Here is an 8630-nt window from a genome sequence, read left to right on the forward strand (position 1 = left end):
TGGCACGCATTTTGACATGGAATGTCCGCGGATTGGCGGACAAACTCAAACGGAGGGTGGTCTATGATGCCATCCTTAGACATTTACCTGCCATCGTGGGGTGGTGGAGACCCATTTAACTCCCGAAAGATTGCACTATATGCGAAAATCCTGGACGCTGCACTAATACCACTCCCACTATTCGGAAATGTGGACTATGACCCATACGATCAATGGATCGACAAAGAAGGCAGATTTATATTTCTATACGGCCGATGGATGGGACTGGTGTGCATGCTTGCGTTTGTATATATCCCCCCCCCCCCCCCTTTTCTTCTGAAGTGTTGAGGAAACTTGCAGAATATATTGGGAAATGGGACCCGTGTCCCATATTAGTTTCGGGAGACTTCAACGCCGTTATGGATAATAGGGACAGGGTATCCATGATTAGTGGAGGGGGGAGTGTGGACGATCAGTCTACGGCCCTAAGCAGGATCTGCCAGGAATTGGGCCTTATAGATGTGTGGCAGTCTCTGTATGGAAAATAAAAGTGCCTTCTCCTGTTTTAGCAGATCCTGCAGGGTCATGTCCAGGATAGATATATTCCTGGCGACCCCAGGATTTTTGGAACGGATACAAAAAATGAAGTATGAGCCACATGGTATATCCGACCATTCTCCAATGTTGTTATCAATGGTTGATTCCGTGCAAAAGGGCAGAAAACCCTTTAGGTTAAATCCACACTGGATACATCTGGTTGGGGACCAAGAAAGTATCGGTGAGGATATTACAGAATTTTGAATTTCTGGCACTAAACTATGGATCCACACATATACATTTTGTGTGGGACTCCCTGAAGGCCATGATAAGAGGGGTATATTCTAAGAAGATTAAAAGAAAAAGGGCGTAATATGCCAAGACGGAAAAAGAACTGGCAGAGAGGGTAGGGGTTTTGGAGGCAGAGTTGGCCAGACAGAACATGGAAAGGGTTTGTTTATTATTAATAGAGGCTAAGAGGGAACATCAGACTTTTTTATATCAAAAAGCGCAACATGAGGCCTTTTCTGCAGGGCAGCGAGCCTTTTTTGAAAAAGGGAAAACGGGTAGATTGCTGGCATCTGTAGTCGCTAATCAAAAGACCCAAACCCCGATAAAACAAATTAAGCTACCTTCTGGTGCCTTAACTAATGACTATCTTAATATTAAATCCGCCTTTATAGAATACTTCACTAAACTATACCAGTCGGATCTCGGGGTGGAGGGAGGAGCCCCAGCTCACTTATTGGACAAAGTGGAACTTCCTTGCCTCTCCGACCAAGACTGTGCAAAAGTGAATTTGCCAATAACTCTTGAAGAGTTGGAAGCAGTGTTAGATAGTATAAAAAATAATACGGCCCCGGGCCGAGACGGCCTACCTTTTGAAATATATAGAGTTCATCGTAAAACGGTATTGCCTCTTCTTCTTCAAATGATTAATGAGTCTTGGAGGGACGGCTCACTCCCCCCCTCTTTGAGGGAGGCCTCCATCTCCTTAATCTTGAAAAAGGATAAAGATAAGACCGAAGTTGGATCATATCGTCCAATTTCATTACTCAATACCGACTACAAAATACTTGCCAAACTGCTCGCTAATAGGTTGAGGGGGGTTATACACTGTCTGATCCACCCGGATCAGACGGGGTTTATCCCTTAACGAAATATACAATCTAATATCCGTAGAGCTTTTCTTAACATATATGTCGGGGACGGGGAGGACCGCTCCATCCTGTCCTTGGATGCCGAGAAGGCCTTTGACAGGGTGGAGTGGCCCTTCCTATGGAAAACCCTGACCAGAATGAACTTGGGTGAACATTTCATTAAATGGATACAGCTGCTCTATTCTGGGTCCACGGCTAGTGTCAAAATAAATGGGATTGACTCAGAACAGTTTCACCTACAGCGAGGCACTAGGCAGGGATGTCCCCTTTCACCTTTGATATTTGCCCTGGTCTTAGAGCCTCTTGCATGCAGAATCAGACAGTCTAAAGAGATCATAGGCTTTGGAGGGAAAGGAGAAGAAAATAAAATCAGCCTGTATGCCGTCGACATCCTTGTTTTTTTGAGGCAGGGATGGAAGGGTGTCCAACTATTGATCAATATTTTGGAAGAATATGGGGCTTTATCAGGCTATAAAGTGAACTGGGATAAGTCTGAACTCCTCCCCCTAGTTCGAGCTCCCCCTGATGGAGTATCAGCTATTAGACCACTTGGCCTCACCGATTCTATTCGTTATCTGGGTATTAGTATTAGTGCAGATCTGACTAGATATAACCTCCTGAATATAACTCCCATGATCAATAAGGTGAAGGAAAAAATCTGAACTTGGCAGAAGCTGCCTCTGTCACAGGCAGAAAGGATAGCATTGGTTAGGATGGTGGTCCTCCCTATTGCCCTATACCCCTTGATAGCATGTCCGATATGGATTGATGATTTGTTTTTTGGGCTGCTAGACAAACTGCTAAATTAATTAATCTGGGGGAGGGGAAGGGTTAGGATCAAGCAAAAATATCTCTGTCTCTCTGAGAGGGATGGTGGCCTTTCCCTCCCATTCCTGCAGGGATACTATATTGCAGCTCAGATAAGATGGTGGGTGGGGTGGGACCACCAGTCCGTGACGCTGTTGAATATACTGTCAAGGGATTTTCAGGGACCATATGGAGATATTTTGGAGACTGGGCATCCAGGGAAGAGAAAAAAACTATGTTTAATCAGTGACACGTTAGATAAGGTCTGGAATAAAACTAAAAAGATATTGGGTGTAAGCAGCCCCACACTTTTTACCCCACTTTGGCATAAATACAATTTAAAAGAGTTTAGGTTAATTGAAGACTATAAGTATTGGAATTCACACGGTATCAACCGTTTAACTCATATAATGTCACATGGAAGTATTATCCCCTTTGATGAATTAGTAAAGGGCACAAATGTCACTTCTTTAGAGATAGATATAGATATGCACAAATTAGACACGCATACACGAACACTCAGGATAAAGAATCTTTGATCGCTAGGGCAAACCCCTTCTTGGATTACTGTTTTAAATTTAGGGACACACAACTCGAGGGAGGATGGGAAGCTGATTTAGGTGTAGGAAGTACTGTTGATTGGGATATAGTTTATCGAAATATAAAAAAAGCATCAATATCCCAAAAATACAGATTAATCCAGTTTAATCCAGTTTAGGATTGTACATCGCCTGTATTACTCCCCCGCCTTCCTCGCCAAAATATATAGAGAAAAAAGGGATACGTGTTGGAAGTGCTCGGCTGAAAATGCCGGTCTAGTTCACCTGTTATGGGATTGCCCAGAAATAAATGGATATTGGACTAGAATCTATGAAGAACTATACAGTAGATATAAGATTAAACTGAACCGCTGTTTTAAGCAAGTAATATTAGGCTTTTTCTCCCATGTGGATTTAACGCCCTATCAGACTAAAATCTCCCTAGAGAGCTTCATGGCCGCAAAGGCCTTGATTATTAAATATTGGGGCACAAAAAATAGCCCTACTTACTCCGAGTGGAGGGCTCGGATAGATACCACTGATGTTTATAGAAGAATGGTAAGAAAAATACAGGGAGTGCAGAATTATTAGGCAAGTTACAATAAAGGAATTCAAGAGGGGCCTGGATGTATTTCTGGAGTGTAATAATATTACAGGCTATAGCTACTAGAGAGGGGTCGTTGATCCAGTGAGTTATTCTGATTGCCTGATTGAAGTCGGGAAGGAATTTTTTATTCCCCTAAAGTGAGGAAAATTGGCTTCTACGTCACAGGGTTTTTTTGCCTTCCTCTGGATCAACTTGTAGGATGACAGGCCGAACTGGATGGACAAATGTCTTTTTTCGGCCTTATGTACTATGTTACTATGTTACTACTAAGTTGTATTTTTGAGGATTAATTTTATTATTGAACAACAACCATGTTCTCAATAAACCCAAAAAACTCATTAATATCAAAGCTGAATATTTTTAGAAGTAGTTTTTAGTTTGTTTTTAGTTTTAGCTATTTTAGGGGGATATCTGTGTGTGCAGGTGACTATTACTGTGCATAATTATTAGGCAACTTAACAAAAAACAAATATATACCCATTTCAATTATTTATTTTTACCAGTGAAACCAATATAACATCTCAACATTCACAAATATACATTTCTGACATTCAAAAACAAAACAAAAACAAATCAGTGACCAATATAGCCACCTTTCTTTGCAAGGACACTCAAAAGCCTGCCATCCATGGATTCTGTCAGTGTTTTGATCTGTTCACCATCAACATTGCGTGCAGCAGCAACCACAGCCTCCCAGACACTGTTCAGAGAGGTGTACTGTTTTCCCTCCTTGTAAATCTCACATTTGATGATGGATCACAGGTTCTCAATGGGGTTCAGATCAGGTGAACAAGGAGGCCATATCATTAGATTTTCTTCTTTTATACCCTTTCTTGCCAGCCACACTGTGGAGTACTTGGACGCGTGTGATGGAGCATTGTCCTGCATGAAAATCATGTTTTTCTTGAAGGATGCAGACTTCTTCCTGTACCACTGCTTGAAGAAGGTGTCTTCCAGAAACTGGCAGTAGGAATGGGAGTTGAGCTTGACTCCATCCTCAACCCGAAAAGGCCCCACAAGCTCATCTTTGATGATACCAGCCCAAACCAGTACTCCACCTCCACCTTGCTGGCGTCTGAGTCGGACTGGAGCTCTCTGCCCTTTACCAATCCAGCCACGGGCCCATCCATCTGGCCCATCAAGACTCACTCTCATTTCATCAGTCCATAAAACCTTAGAAAAATCAGTCTTGAGATATTTCTTGGCCCAGTCTTGACGTTTCAGCTTGTGTGTCTTGTTCAGTGGTGGTCGTCTTTCAGCCTTTCTTACCTTGGCCATGTCTCTGAGTATTGCACACCTTGTGCTTTTGGGCACTCCAGTGATGTTGCAGCTCTGAAATATGGCCAAACTGGTGGCAAGTGGCATCTTGGCAGCTGCACGCTTGACTTTTCTCAGTTCATGGGCAGTTATCTTGCGCCTTGGTTTTTCCACACGCTTCTTGCGACCCTGTTGACTATTTTGAATGAAACGCTTGATTGTTCGATGATCACGCTTCAGAAGCTTTGCAATTTTATGAGTGCTGCATCCCTCTGCAAGATATCTCACTATTTTTGACTTTTCTGAGCCTGTCAAGTCCTTCTTTTGACCCATTTTGCCAAAGGAAAGGAAGTTGCCTAATAATTATGCACACCTGATATAGGGTGTTGATGTCATTAGACCACATCCCTTCTCATTACAGAGATGCACATACCTAATATGCTTAATTGGTAGTAGGCTTTCGAGCCTATACAGCTTGAAGTAAGACAACATGCATAAAGAGGATGATGTGGTCAAAATACTCATTTGCCTAATAATTCTGTACAGGGTGTAGAGTAGTCCCGGAAGGGGCAGGTCTTTGATACCTTCTTTCGCTCCAAAGAGCCTGGCTGTTTGTGGTATTGATCACGAGAAGCAATAGGAGATGACTGGATCCTGCAGCAGTGAATCAAGGGGTGGGTGGATGGATATAAAGGGGTTAATTATGTGGATTGATGTATGATTATCTGCTATTTTTAAACTATGTGTAATTGAATTCACACTTTTTGGCTCAGGAAAACAATAAAGAATTTTTTCACAAAAAAAAAATAATAATAATAGAAATCAATGGGAGACAACCAGGCACCCCCCTGCTTGGAAAAGAAGAGAGTATCTGGTTCATCAAAAAAAAGGTTAGATATTGATGCAAACCCCATCAAAATAATTTGGAAATAGCATTAAGAGGATAGCTGGATTCATCTTAGACTCCTATTATGTTCAACATACAATAGACAAACACACAAAGGCTGTATGCCAAAAGCCAGGTATGTGCAAGCCAGGTATGTGCAAGCCATCCATCCATCCATCCATCCATCCATCCATCCATGAAACTGATAACAGGCTTAGTCAGCATACCTTACAATGGCAGCCTTGTGCACCATGAGATATTCCAAACCAGCTCTCATCTGACTGAGAACCAGTAAACTTCAAAGTTATTTTGCATCTGTTGGATGGCTTGGATGGACCTGCACACCTAGATCAATATCATCAGGGCGACAAAAAGTTTGCCAATTCTCCTAACATAATATTCAATAACCTTTCTATACAGTTTTGTCATTTAAAAACTCATTTGCATAAACATGGGCATTGGGGAAAGACATGCAAATGAGCAGAATCTGCCTTGTTTTTCAGCTGTCATAAGACTATGAAAACCAATAGAGGGCGCTATTGAGTTATGAATAGTGCCCTCTATTTCACAGTCTTATGATGAGACAAATATTCTTGTCAGAAGACTAAGAAACCAATAGAGGGTGCTGTTCATAACTCAATAGCGCCCTCTATTGGTTTCATAGTCTTCTGACAAGAATATTTGACTGATTCTTATGACAAGCTTATTAGTGTAGCCTTTTGCATGGAAAAATCGCGATTAGAATATTTGCGATCTACACTAGGATGATATCTGACACTGGGAAAGCTGGGTAATAACTCTCGATCTACACTGAGTTATTACCCAGCTTTTCCAGTGTCAGATATTATCACTGACTTACTACATAATTATTACATAATATTCGCTATATTGCTATATATTAGTTTTTTAGAATATTACGAATATTCTAACAGGATTTGTTATAAAGTGTCAGGTGATAATTTCTTGAAGGTCTTGCTTCCCAATCCAAAATATGTAACAGGCTCCCTCTTACCCTGTGCCATTTATAATACTGGTTTCTTCGAATGTAGCTAAGGGCCGTTCGGGCCCCCTCAGGCTCCAGGGCCTGTTGGGGCCACTGCAATTTCAGTAGCTCCAACCTGGAATGACATCTAATAAGAATGAACTTTGCATTTCAGGGCTCTGGAAGTGAAGACGTATGCTGTAACTGCTCCTCCTCGTTGGATAATTGCAGACATGTATCCGGTATGTCATCCTTTTTATTTTACAGAGAGATAGAGTTTTCCACCAAAACTGTAAAAAACAAAACAGTTTTTAAAGGGTATGTCTAGTTAAGAAAACAATCAGTTTTAATTGGACAAGCTCCTTAATTTCTCTTAAATCTCTTGTTCTGGACGACCCAGCAGTCCATTTATTTCAGTGGACACCGTGGAGTACTTCATATAAGACAACAAAGAAAGGATCCGGCTCACCGGAGAACTTGATGCAACTTGGCCTTTGATATTCTCAATTCTTAGCCTAGGCGTAACTGTACTCCAAAACATGAAGTATATGTCCAGCATCCAGAGACAAAAAATATCCTCTATTGAGAAAGCATCCGGCTCACCTCATCCATCTGAGCGTAAAGAGGCCGCCGCGGCCATCTTGATTGAAGATTCCATGCGAAATCTCGTGCACAGTGACATATGACGTCACCAATCCAGCCAGCACGATGACGTCATCAAGCAACCGTGTGAGATTTTACGTGGGATTTTCAATCAAGATAGCCTCTTCGCGCTCAAATGAATAAGATAAGTATTTTTTTTTAACTGATTAACCCCTGAAAGCCCTCATTTTCGATGAACATAGTATCTGAGTTGTTCAATGACGTGGGGCGGCGCGATCGAAGTTCCCCATCATTGCACCCATTACTTACAAAGAAATTTCTTTGTGAAATTTGGTGAAGCAACCAAATAAATTTTTTTGTAAATTTCGCTCATTTCTACAGTTTTCTCTGTAGGGTATCATTAACACATATCAATTTACGTCAGCATTTTGCATATCCCATGCGATGACGTGAAACCCAATGATGTGCATTTGGAATGTATTTGAACGCTTGGGCGTCTCACAGCCTACAACACCATGACTAAGGATGCGATATGTATCAGAAGCGCGTTGGTTACTACCTGAATGTGATGAGGGTGGTGTGTTTTTTTATCGAATTTTAAAGAAGTTTCAGTAAAGGACATTTTTTTCTCTCTGGATGCTGGACATATGCTTCATGTTTTGGAGTACTTAATTTACCCTGTGGGGCTGCTGCAGAGAACTGAACTGTTGCATAAAAGTTCCCCAAATATTAATCACTGGTGTACAACTTTGTAATTTGTAAAAAGTTAGGAGGAGAATCTGTCCTAGTCATCTCACTTATCCAGTGGAGATTGTCCAAGTAAACATGAACCTTTTTCATTTAATGACTGCAAGCAGAGATCTTAAAAAATAGTCGAACTGATACCCAAATTGCAGGATTTGTCCTTATAAACTGACTGCTGGTATGAAGGCCAGATGTGAGGTCATATATCAGTATCAAACCCAAAAGAGGCTGGAAGGCCCGGTGTAAATTCAAGTCTAAAAATTATCTGAGGACTGCAATGAAAAAGACAAAACACCTTAACAAAAAATGTCAAATCCGATCGACCCCTGACACCCCCGCTGATCAGCAGAATGTAAGGGACTGGTACTGTCGATGACAGCAGCTCAGCCCCATTCAAGGGAGTGGAAAATGTAAATGATATTTAGCTGCAGTACCAGTCACAGCCACAATAGTATATATGGCACTGTGGCTAAGGAAACAATTAAGGGGACGTGATGCTTCATATGGTTCAGACTGGTAGTACAGTTTT

The 8630-nt window shown here is 41.5% G+C and overlaps 1 long non-coding RNA gene across 1 annotated transcript; it reads left to right on the top strand.

The window, feature by feature from the left end:
* Positions 1-383: 383 nt before the first annotated feature.
* On the top strand, positions 384-2283 carry LOC120993475. The gene is made up of 3 exons (XR_005777275.1): positions 384-395; positions 1996-1998; positions 2127-2283. It is a non-coding gene; the product is annotated as an uncharacterized LOC120993475 (long non-coding RNA).
* The last annotated feature ends 6347 nt before the right edge of the window (positions 2284-8630 follow it).

This window comes from Bufo bufo, chromosome 3 (assembly GCF_905171765.1).
Source record: "Bufo bufo chromosome 3, aBufBuf1.1, whole genome shotgun sequence".
Classification (NCBI taxonomy): Eukaryota; Metazoa; Chordata; class Amphibia; order Anura; family Bufonidae; genus Bufo; species Bufo bufo.